The following is a 12,798-nucleotide window of genomic DNA, read 5'->3' on the forward strand; positions in this document are numbered from 1 at the left end:
AGGGACCCCAGTATGCAGAAATATTCATATACAACAGGCAAAAATAACACATTCACTCCATGGGAAACAGTTTTTTTTTTTTTTTGCCTCATGGGATCAGCATAAAGTGGGCATGTCTGTAAAGGTGAGACTTGTGGGTACCCATAGCTGTTTTTTATTCTGATATCTTAAGGTCAGAAGTTTTTCCCTTGCAAAAATAGTTTTCAAATTTGGAGCATTATTTCTCCTTCCTAACAAGATATCATGACATCTAGTTTCATATGATAAAATAATGTTTACAGTAGCCCTAAAAACAGCCTCTGAAAGACAGAAAGAAGGTGGGGGACACCAGCATCCTCAAGGAGTTGAAGAGATTAACCCTAACCAACAGTTCTGATAACAGATTTAAACACATATAAACCAATTTTTTAATTTTGTCATCATGAAAGAAAGTGCTTTTACCATTTGCAACATGATTTCCATCTTTCTTATTTTCCATCCATCCCGGTTTCCTCACCCCGGGACTAAGTCAGTATCAGAGTGTTTTCTCCCTTTTCTCCAGTCCCTGGGGGATCCTACTCGTCCCTGCCCCCCCATCACCTCATCATCATCCATCTGGGAGGCAGGATAAGCACTGCATGGGACATTAGGCCCATTACCCAATCACGACAGGCTACCAGCCCCAGCCCACTGACTCTCCCCTTGCTCTCACGCCGCGCTCCAATTTACTGGAAAGGACACTGTGCTTAACACAAGTAGCAAGGAAGCACTGGATTTCATCGGTTCTCACATCACTAAATTGTATTGAAATATATCCAAATCAGATCATTTCTTCCCCAAATCATCAAGCCTGTTTTCTCAAAAACAAATATGGAGAGCTAATCTTTCTTTTGGATACCTTCATTATTATTTTTTTTATTGTTGCTCAGTGGAATAATCCAGAGAATCTGGCCTCTACAAGAGAAGTGAATGTTTTTTTTGTTGTTGTTTTTTTTGCTGCAGAACATAATTCCATGAAACATTAATTTGAGAGTCTACAGCTACACAGACAGCTCCGTGAGGCTGTTCTATACGGTGCCCCTAAGAGTTCACATACCTAAGAAAACACATGCAAATACACAAAACACAAGCAAATTGAGAAAACATCTTCATCAATTTGACAACAGAAGCGCAACATTTAGAAAACGTGATGCAAAGACAACAAAACACAATAAGAAAAAGCAATCGGCCGCTAACGTTAGCATGGTAACGATCGGCTGCTAACGTTAGCACGCTATGACCATTATAACGTTAAAACGCAAAATTATCATTATCTTGAAATAATGTGATAATATCACAAGTGTGTCCAGACGTGTGCATCACTATTAAGTGTCCTCTGGAAACACTTCTGTTGTGTTGTGGTCTTTGCATCACTTTTTCTTATTGTGTTGTGTTGTGGTCTTTGCAGCACATTTCTATTGTGCTTGTGTTGTCAAATTGATGATGTTTTTCTTAATTTGCATGTGTTTTCTTAAGTTGCAGTGCTGTGAGCTCTCAGGGCCACCGTAGTTCTAAGGTACAGTGGTGCTTTCAGCTAAATGCTACTGTATGATTTTAACCATGTTTACAGTTTTAGATAATCATGTGAGCAACTTTAGATGCAACAATGCAGTTGGAGTTGAGAGACCATGTCTTTGACCAGATTGTTTCACAAGTAGCTAGTTTATCTAAGTTAGCTAAGCTACTTAACAGCTAAATGGTCATCAGATGATAGCCGATAGGTTCCCAGAATGCATCTTGGCAAATGTGTTCTGTCTCTTTCACTCTCTCTGGACTCAACCAAAGCATGCTCATACATGATTACATGTAGAATCTGTTTATATAGATTAGTTGGTTATAAACCAAAATACTTGACAAATCTAAAGCTGATGATACAGCTAAATGAAAACTTAAGGGATTACCAAAGTTAAGGGGATAACAAAAGATCATCATCGTGTTAGATGAAAAAATAAAGACCTTGATGTTCTCTTAAATTACAGCTTTTGTCAGGAGGGGTCTGGTGGCTTTGAAGAGCGCAGGGATAAATATGCTATAAATATAATATCAATTTAGCTGAATTCCTTTTTAATGGGTGTTAGTAGGACCTAGCACAGTACACCTTGAGAGGAACTAGTATTCAGCCTTTCCAACCTCTTGTTATATGTGTTTTTACTCCCTTATAGCTATAACTTAAGAAAGAACTGCTACTTTTATGGTTTTTTGATCTAACAGTTAGAAGCAGAAAATTCACTTCAAAATCAGTAATTAAACCAATGACTTAAAGTCATTCCACACAATATATAATGAGACACTAGATGATAGGTGAGAAAGTTGATAATACGATTTTTAACGTTGTAGCTTTGCAGTAAGAAAACAAAATTAATGATTCCTTGTCATATGTGGTATATCACAGATGCTTTTAGATAATCAACACCATGTCTCACTTTGTAATTAACACTGCTATGAGTGGCTCCATAAAGCTTCAGCACATCAGGTATTGTCTTCATTATCAGCTTCATTATCTCCGAATTATTTTGTTATGTTTCCAGCTCACTAACTTTAAAAAAAAAAAAACAACAACTGTAAAATAGCTTTATACTTGTTGGCACCTTTTGGTTAAACCCATGATATCTCCCTATAGGACTGAAGGTGTGTTTATAAGTCAACAAACGCAAGCAGAAGTGAAGGGGATGCCAAGGGGGCCATGGTCTCACCCGGACTGATTGGCCAGGTGAAATCTGTCTTGTCATTGGGTAATTTCTTTTGCATTTGGAACGCTAGCTAGTTCTAACAGCACTTATTTATGGTGGCAGGGCGAGGCAGGAACAGAGTAGTTTTTGAAGTGCACACGTAAAGCCCAGAGATCAAAGGAGAGGGGTGAAACTGACAACAAAACACACTAAATACTTCACCCTGAGCTGAAATGAAACCTGATCGAGACACTTTCACATTCTTTAAAAAGCTGGAAATGTCTAGTTTGAGTTGCATTCACGTTCTTTAAAGCACATACAAAGAACTTTCCTTTTATGTTGGGTTTGGCGGCCGATGTGGACAAAAGCCTTTTTTCCATGAGTACCAGACTGCTGTTAGCTACAACTGGGTACTGGTGGATTAAATAACTATTTCATCGTTCAGTACTATTTTCCCTCTCTGGTCACATCCGCAATGCCGCACTTTCCGGTGTTTTGTGGGGATGTCCAATTAGATAGCTGCCACCAGCGAAGGTAGAATTGATTAATACATATTTAACGATAACTTGTCTTATTACAATACAAAAGTAACTCTGATGAGAGAGCACTAAGAATACTTGGGTGACAATCTTAAAAAGTGCATCTGTAATTGCTAGGGCTGTCAACGAATATTCGAAATTTGAATATATATTCGAATATTTATAAAAACAGACATTGAATTGTGAAAATTAATATTTGACTTTGGAAAAAACACATCAGCTGCTGCTTTGCGAGTGGGCTCACTACATGATGCGTCAGGGACAGGTCAAAGCGTCACTCACTGCTGAAAGAGAGACATGACCAGGGTTGTCAGACCCACTACAGCCTGGCTGACGTGCCCCCTAAACTCACAACAGACACTCCCCACAGAGACCCGTTATTACTGGCAGCTGAGAGATTTCTTAGGTTCGGCTACATTATAAGTGACTAATCAGTAAGGGTGGCACTTTATATCCAACACAAACAGTATTTACTCTGTCCTCCTTAACGTCTGCTTGCAGGTGTGCAGCTGACAGTTCCTCATCGCTCCCTGAGCCACCAGGGAGTGATTTTCCTCTTTTTATTTCTAACTGGCCTGTTTCAGTTTTTGCCCGTACATTGCTTGCTCCTGATTCACAACCGCTTATCCGCAATCGGGTCGCGGGGGGCTGGAGCCAATCCCAGCTGTCATTGGGCGAGACAGGACGCCAGACTATCTAGCTACTACACCACCGTGTAGCCCTGATTCACATATACTGGTAAAAATAAATGTGATAGTATGAAAACATTACAAGTGAGAAAAAAATAGATGAGCGAAAAACATGAAATGAAAACATTGTAATAATTGCTCTGAGCACAGCTGGACACAGTGGTCTATAACTGCTGTTTATATGCATCGGTCAATAACAGAGTTATTTAAAAAATAAAACCCCACACATCTATGAGACCGGCTTGGCCGTTCGAGTGTACTGTGTACATGAGAAACAAGGCGAAACATTTTTGGGCGTTTTTTGTGCATTCTCTGGGTTTTGGGTTGGAAATTGCTGTATTAGTTTGTCCTCCTGTTATTAACATAATGTGCATGCGCATATATTGGAAGGGTTCGAACCTATGCGTTTTTTAGAGCAAATATTCGAGTGTCATTTTGGAGAAATTTTGACAGCCCTAATTTTTTCTGTTCTGTATTTTATTGTGAAGGACAGAAGTACAGTCTGGTTGTGTTGATAACGATGGTTGATTACGGTGATATTTATTTGGCTTACTGAGAAATATCCAATCCCGCCTGAAAAAACAGCAGTGGCCATTGTTTTACATCGAGGAGATGGAAGTGACTGATCTGTGAAAATGATGTGTTAAAATGATATACAGTTTGAAAGATAAGAATTTAAACTCTAGTTTCACACTACTTAATCAATTTGAAACATAACATGATCATTTATACATGTAGTTAATGTGAAATTTTGATAGAAAATTAGCCAAAAGCTGACCGACTGTAGATAAAGGTACGTTACATTTTAAACAACAACAAGGTGGTGCCTGTAAGGGGTTCTTTTGGTTTTGGAACCTGCAGAAAAGCTAGTTTGATTATTTTTTCCTCCTCTGTTTAAAATCCCATTACAATTAATACCACAAGGACTATTTGTCAAGAGTTAAGAAACAAATGGGTGCCCACCCAAAGATGCTACTGGACCCCTGACCCCCTAAAACAAGACAAAAAAACTTTATCGCTCTCCAAACTCCATAAATTTTGGGTAAGCCACATGCACATTGCTTCGTTATGTTGAGAGCTACAGAGCTTGACTGACCTGTCATACCTAGATTTGGTTTCTAACCTATGATTATACAATCACTGATAATGAATATCATCAAACAGTTCTTTCACTGGAGAGTAATCAGTCAGGTTGACGCGTGTGACAATTACAAAAGAACTGCATCAGATTAAAATACACTATAAACCACTATAATACATTTTACATTTGGACCTTGGCCAACCAAGGTTGGTGAAAAGAGAGAAAAAGAGGACTATTTTTCTGAAAGTTTCCATTTTAATTCCAGTTTGCTGCATGTTCACAGACACAAAAGGACATCATTATTTTTTGTGAAGGGCTTTCTGTGCATTATATTGTGTGTTTGAGTTCTGGGGGAGGGGGCCTGAGCGTCACTCTTTGGGAGTGTAGCCTGGATCCAGCAGGGATTTAGTGGTTTTGATCCACAGTGTGAGTGACCGTCGGGCATATAGACAGGACACAGGGTGTAACCAGCCTCAAACCCCCAACTAATCTACTCATGGATTCATCTTCTGCTAAAGGAGCTTACAGAGCCACTGTCTACCCCAGGGGGTACCACAGATGTACAGTAGACTCCACAAACACACTGACAAACACACTTGCTCTTGTAATTAAAGGTCATGATATCATTTACCTTTCAAATGTGATAAACAAAGTCAAAGTATGTATGACAAAAACTACAAAACTATAAAAATAAAAGCACAAGAATACAGAATTTTCAGGGGAAATCTGATATAAAGTCTGATTTTATTCTCTGTCCCTGACAAGAACAAAACACGGCAAGAGGCACCAAGGGAAATCTACAGAAGTTCAGCTTATCCTCTGTAAATGCATTATCTCATGGAGATGTTGTACAGTTATTCCAACTGTTACAATCCCTACGCCCTCTCCCCAGTGTTGGATATCTAATACATTGTAGACAGCTGATCCCTAAATAAATATTCTGCCCCACTTTGCATGCTGGGATGGTGGTAATGCAATAAGCCTGTGTAAGCACAGGGTGCACCAACTGAGTACTGATCCCAATTCTGCTTGTCCAGTATCTGCTACAGTATCAGGAGCTGGGTGGCCAGCTCAAGCTAAAAGATCACAGACTGGAAGTGTATTTGAATACAAATCAAAAAATTACGATCTTGTACAATAAAAATGTATTGTCAATTAGGATATTTTCTCCCGTATCACAAATATATATATTGAATCAAAATGTGTAAGTCTGACTGGGGATTTCCACCGGGCACGGAACGGCTCCACTGTGGTTTTGCTCGGTCCTCTGCCCGGCGTCAATTCACACCGGGTGCGCAACGCAAGATAACGAGAACACGCGATAATCCTGAATGGACAGGAGACCGCGAGATCCCGTGATAAACTGTGTATAAAGTAAACAACCTTAACAACCATACCAACAAACAGCTTACTTTGCTTCTCCGACGTGGAAGAACTGTTGATCTGACCATCTATCCTTATAAAAATAATGTGTTACGTCATAAATGATTGTATGATGTTCCACTTCAACAATCCATCTCTCGTCGTCCGTGTTGCCGATCCTCTGAGACCCTTTGATTGATTGATCCCTCGGTCATAACATAATGTTGATGCAAAGTAGTTTTAGGCCGCATGAACTGCATATTGTGTTTTATTTTGAGAGGGGGCGGAAGTGTATCACGTTGATTCTGAGTCAGATTTCCTGTCTGGTGCAATCTGTTCTTGAGCTTGACGCGGTTTAGCAACCACTCGCAGAGAAAATAGAAATGCTAGCCGCAGCCGTTACGCGGCCAGTGGAAATCAGGCTTGAATAGGGAAAAGGTTAAGGGAGGGATGGATGGGTCAAACAAACATGGAACAAAAGAGCACTGTTCATGTCTTATTTTAATAACTAAATGTGTTCATTTCTTATGTAATTTACATATTCAAACATATATACTTTAAACCGTTACATGAAGAACATACTTATTTTAAACCAAACCATGGATTGTATGTAAAGATAGACGACATGACGGCTAATCAAAAGTGAAGCCAAAACACATCGATCGCCCCCTGGTGGCTGGCTGTAGTATAAGTCATAAGCCCCGCCTCCTCCATGTTAGTGGATGAGACACGCCCCAAACTACAAAAGGCTACTACTTGAAACTGTAAACATGAGAATTATGACTCTCTCTATTATGATTATTTATTCATATGCAATAGAAAGAGAATGAAATTAATAGGATTCTTTAATTCATAATACAAAAGTTCATACTGGACCTTGTTTGCAGGTATCCTGTCAACAATTTTACAAACATCTCTTTTATCAGCCCGTTCTCTTGAATCTGCGTATAAATAACACAACTTTAAACCTTGAAATTATGTGCAATGCATAAGCAAAAATAAAAATTTGTGGCATGTGATATGCCAATCCTTGTAAAGCACATACGTTGCACTAAGGGAGGGAGGGAGGAACTTAACACCGAGGAGAACAGCGTTTGTGTCCTATGTAATAGTCACGTTGATTTCATAACCACTTCACTTCCGCTATTGACATGCATTTATTTACTCTTTATACTATCTTTTATAAACCCTAACAAGGAAGTTTTCTGTCTTAAACCTAGAGAAGTGTTTTTTTTGGCATAAATTCAAGGAAACTGCAGCCTTTTTTTACAGCAGTCAACCTTACAATGTCCTGCTGGTTATTTTCAGAAATGCTCCTGTGTGCAAAATTTTGCCGTATGCTTTGCATGTAATCTGAAAGTGTAAAGTATAAAAAAATAGTAAAACTGGTTGCTTTTATAATGGTTGTCTATAGCAAAAATGCTTTTCAGGCACTACTAATAATTATGTCCTGTAGATCTCAAGAGCTCCATGAGAGATAATTTTCTCTCAAGATGAGTCTAATAACTCTGGTGGTCCCTTATCTTTTCATATATTATAACACTATTATCAAATCAAAATTTTCATACTTAAGTTTATGACTAAATGACTGCTAAACTAATCACATGCCCATCATCCTCAGCTGTACTTTGTGTTAAGTATGCATTTGCAAAATTTAAGGATGTGAAAATGGTAAACATTATAACCATTTAAGCATTGTCATTATGGAAATGATATGCATTTAATTTAAGGCATATCTGTGTGTAAGTACAGCCATTTAGAGTTGCTGGAATGAGCTTGTTATAGGTCTAGTGAGAAAGCATCTTATTGTTCTTTCATCTTATAGGTATAGATTTTGAGTGAAAGCTTTTCTAACTGTGTTCTCCTCCTCCATTCATACCTAATTACAGATTATTTCATTTAAATTCTGTGTGTATGTCACATTTTGAAAGAAAAATCCATCCTCCATCTGCCCAAAATAAAAAAAACCAATCCCAAAACAAGAATCATGCTGCCAAAAAAACAAAAAATAAAAAAAAAACAGACAGACAATCCTTCACAAGCTCACAGTTTAGTGATCAGGAAATGTGCACAACACGTCTGTTGTGCCTTCTCACTGGCATCCTGTGCTTCTTTCCCGCAGTTTTCACACCACGATTCAAACAACAGGCCAAGGTGTTGATATGAGCCCTGATGACATATGAAAGCGTGAGGAGATGAGAGCACGTGGGAGGATGCTTTTAGATCCAACATGAGCTGTTCATGGGTCTTTTCTGGCTGTTTTTTCGCTGAGTCCTCACTCCCACCCTTTGGAGGTGAGAGCCAATAACTGAGAGAGAAAAAGAGAGAGAGAGATAAAGCAAGCCAGGCGGGGATGACTCTCTTACATAACGTCTGTTGCTGCTGCATGACACGTTTGGTCACGCTCCGAATCGCTGCTCCTCAGTCCACCACCAAGAGGTGTGAGTGTGTGTCAGTGTGAGTGTGTGTGTGTGTGTGTGTGTGTGTGTGTGTGTGTGTGTTTGCTTTGTGAAAGGCAGAGAGCGATGGTGCTGAGAGGGTGGTCTGCAGTCCTGCCCATGGGTGAGCGGGGTGGATTGTTATTGATTGAACAGCTGTCGCTTTTAATTATGTCTCTATCCAATCAATGCAAAAGGCGGCGGGAGCCAAAGTGACATTTCTCCACTCTGATTACTCATGTCTCCTTTGTGGCTCAACTGTCCTTTGCTTTCACCCATCTGCAGTCATTTTGCATCAGCTGTCTCAGCCAGCATGAGCATTTGGAGTCGTTCATTTGGGGATGCACAATGACACAAGTGAGAAAAACCCAGTGGAGGTTCAAATACTTCAACCTATGGGAAGCTGAGTTAAGTCAAGATGCTCTTTTACTAACTCCAGCTTCTGGATGCAAAAGGCATATTCATTTCCTGCACAGACAATGTTGGATGACTGGTAGTTGGAGCTAGTCCAAGGCTTGGCTGAGCATGAAACTCTTCAGGTTGAATCATCAGTACAAAACATGTTCAACTATGTTGGAAATATCCGACTCTTTGATAAAAAAAAAAGTCATAGGTACAAGCCGGCAGACAAACAGAGAGAAGTCAGTTTTGATTCTTACGCTTAAAAGTCTATTTTTAAGCTCTACTAGCAGACAAGAGCTGAAGGTTGTGCTTTAGAGAAGCTGGAAATACATTTGGCTGATCAACTCAATTCACTTCTCAGTTTTCTGGATGAATGTTTTGTTGAAACAAAGTTATAATCACTTAACTAATGGCCATTTCACAAACCTTCAGAAAATGATCAGGACAAGAACCGCCGTTTTCTGGATTTTCACCTAGGAAAATTCTGTAACTTCTGTTTTTTATGCAACTTCCGTGGCTTATGATTTGTAAATTTAGGTTGTTTTTTTACGTAACTTACATTTTTTGCATATCTTTTGCGAATTGCATTTTTTTAAAAAGTATGTTGTTTATGTAGCTTTTGTGAATTACGAATTACGCAACTTCCATTGTTTACGTAACTTGCATGGCTCACATCACCCTGGTAACTACTTAATTTCCGGCATTTACGTACATTTATTCATTTTGTAAACTGTCTTTTATAACGTCTTACCAGGAATTTTTTTGCCCTAAACCTAGGTCAGTGGTTTTGTAGCCTAAATACACAGAAACTGCAGCCTTTTTTACAACCGCGAACCATACGTGTATGTAAAATGACAACGTGTGTGCAATTTTTTAACGCTCTGTTATTGCTGTACTGTGAGCCATGAAACGCTCATTCTGACAACCACTCATATGTGTTGCTATGGGTCATATTGACAAACTGTCTATTCTGACGTTTAGGTTGGAGATCTTGTTGTTACAACTACATATCTGGTTTGCAGAAACATACAATACCAACATTATATCTGAGCTGCAAATTATCTAGGAGACTGTCTTGCTTCTATGTTGAGGAACATTAAGGATTTTAAACATTTTTTAATGTGTTTTGTTATGTTGATATCTGTTTCAGGGTAGCACATGCACATCCAAACTTGATCCCAACGTCAGGTGCATCGCCAAAAGGGTGTCTAATAATAATAATAATCTCAGAGAAAGTGTGTCACAAGAACACACACAAGACAAGAGAAAAGGATGTACCAGTTGGCGCATTTGTGTCCTTTCTTGTTAGCATTGATTACACTGACATAGATTGACGGAAGTTGTGATTGATGGTAGTTGTAACAATACTATACAGCCCTAATCTAATTTAAAATATAAATGAATGGCATGTGACTGAACACAGAGCACTGCAAAAATGACACATGCAAATGAAGGGGAAATTAATCAGGCTGTCCTTTAATATCTAACCAGTTACAACACATGTTAGAAATGAGCAGTTGGTCGTAACTGGTGCCCATGCTTTGGCACTCATTACAGCCCAGAACTATTCTAACTGATGATGCACAGATACATGCAGACAATTATGTGGATTTTACTACTGAACATACACAACTTTACTTTTGAAAAATACCTCTGTATCTTAATTTCTGCAGACTTTCTACTAGACCAGTTTTACAGCCACCATTCCCCAACAGAGCGGTCGAATCCTGTTGTTGAAATCCTGATTAGGTATTATCTTTTTGAAGTGGCTAAAATGGCTCAAGTGGCATTTTGCTGCTGCACCCACCCATCCCTGTCAAAACTGGGGCTGTGCCAACCACCATCTACTGTCAGTAATACACTGACTTTAGGTAAGTACCTCATACAACCACACTTCAAATAAATCCTTTTAACGTGTTAATTTCAAAGGTGTTTCCTGTAAAGAACTATGTCATTTTTTGCTAATTATGCAGAATATAGGAATGTGGAACACGGCCGCCAGAATAAATGTTGGCATTGTACACATCTAGGAACCACAGGGAAGCTGAATCTGTTGGTCCTGTTGGTCACAACTCCATCTCTCACTGTCTGCTCTGCAAGCAGTGAGCACACTGTACTCCATATTTATTAAAAATCCATTTGTGCATGCACAAACACTATCGCGGTAATTTCCAGAGAAGAATCAGGGCTTAATTTGTGTATGTTGATACTGTGTCCTTTGAGTGGCGAAATGAAATTTACCCCTGCAAGCTAGAACAAATTTAACGAAGGAGGATTCACAATGGCGGCATGTTTGTAATTGTGACTTTCAGTGTTTACCCTATTAAAATTGAACGCCGTGCTAAATCAAACGTTCCTGTGAATAATAAAGCTCGGGCCCTGATGAAGTGGGCACTGCTGAATTAAGCAGGCAGTAATTGAGGTGGTGGTGGGTCCGGGCTAACAATGGAAACAGTACGATGCACTAAAGTCCATCAAGATTAATGGCATCTCGTGTTGATTAATTCCAGGTCAAAGAATAATATGAGCAATGCTCTGTTCTCACCAAAAAATGTTCACTTTTCATTTCTCTTTCACATACTCTCTCTTCTTTCCATCTCTCCCTTTCTTTCTGTTCCCTGAGTGATTGAGGTGTACAGGTAGCCGAGTCTGAAAGACATAATTGGATCCTTGAATTCTTTATGGGAACAACATTCGCCTCTGACTCACTGCATTTCCACATTACCTCCTCAGGATTCTAAAAGCTTTTATAACCACCCTTTTTTAATTTTCACAATGCTTAAAATCGCATCACAGCTTTTGGCATCCCAAGTGGTTTCATTGCCTGTTCTGGCAATATACATTTGCAGTCCAATTTATCACTCAAGGTAGTGTGGAATTAGCTGAAGCACGCCTCTGTGTACAAACAGCATAAACACCTGTCCAGCAGGCCCGAGACACCGTTTTTGGCACACTCTGTCCCATTGTGCTCGGTAATTCCATTTGTCTTGTCTCATACAGTGAAAAATGAGCTGTGTGTGATCCAGCTATAGATTTAAAAATGGAAAAACACTCCTGTCAACTGTAAAAATCAAGTCCTCTGGTGAAACCGGGAGATACTTTCCAATTCTTCCGCTGCTGCAAAAAACAAAACATGTCCTCTGAGGAGAGCCATATTTCCTGCCTCCTGGCCATTTTTTTTGTTTTGGGATCACACTAGGACAATCATGGCTTACTGACCCTCATCTGTTTCCATGGGGACAGAAAAGCCATTTCTGCCATTACTGAGATTACAGTCTTATCTGCTTTTGTTCTATTTTCAAATAGCTCATGCAGACTGTCAGGGGGCCGGCAGCTGCTACTATAACAGCTATTATCACAGTCACAATATCTACCACTGATATCACTACCTGTAAAACTACTGTTCAACTTTCAGAGCTGCACTATTTGCAATTACTTTGTCTGAAGGCTAGTTAGCAGTGGCAGAATGGCAGCATGATAGCTGCTTCATGACACGTTAATTAAAAGTGTGCCGGGTAACTTTTCAAAAACATTGAAATGAAATACAAAGTGCCCTCTAGGGTGTCCGTAAATAGAGAAAACGTGGTAAAGTGCCCTTTA

The sequence above is a fragment of the Centropristis striata genome, chromosome 18, assembly GCF_030273125.1.
Source record: "Centropristis striata isolate RG_2023a ecotype Rhode Island chromosome 18, C.striata_1.0, whole genome shotgun sequence".
In the NCBI taxonomy this organism is placed as follows: domain Eukaryota; kingdom Metazoa; phylum Chordata; class Actinopteri; order Perciformes; family Serranidae; genus Centropristis; species Centropristis striata.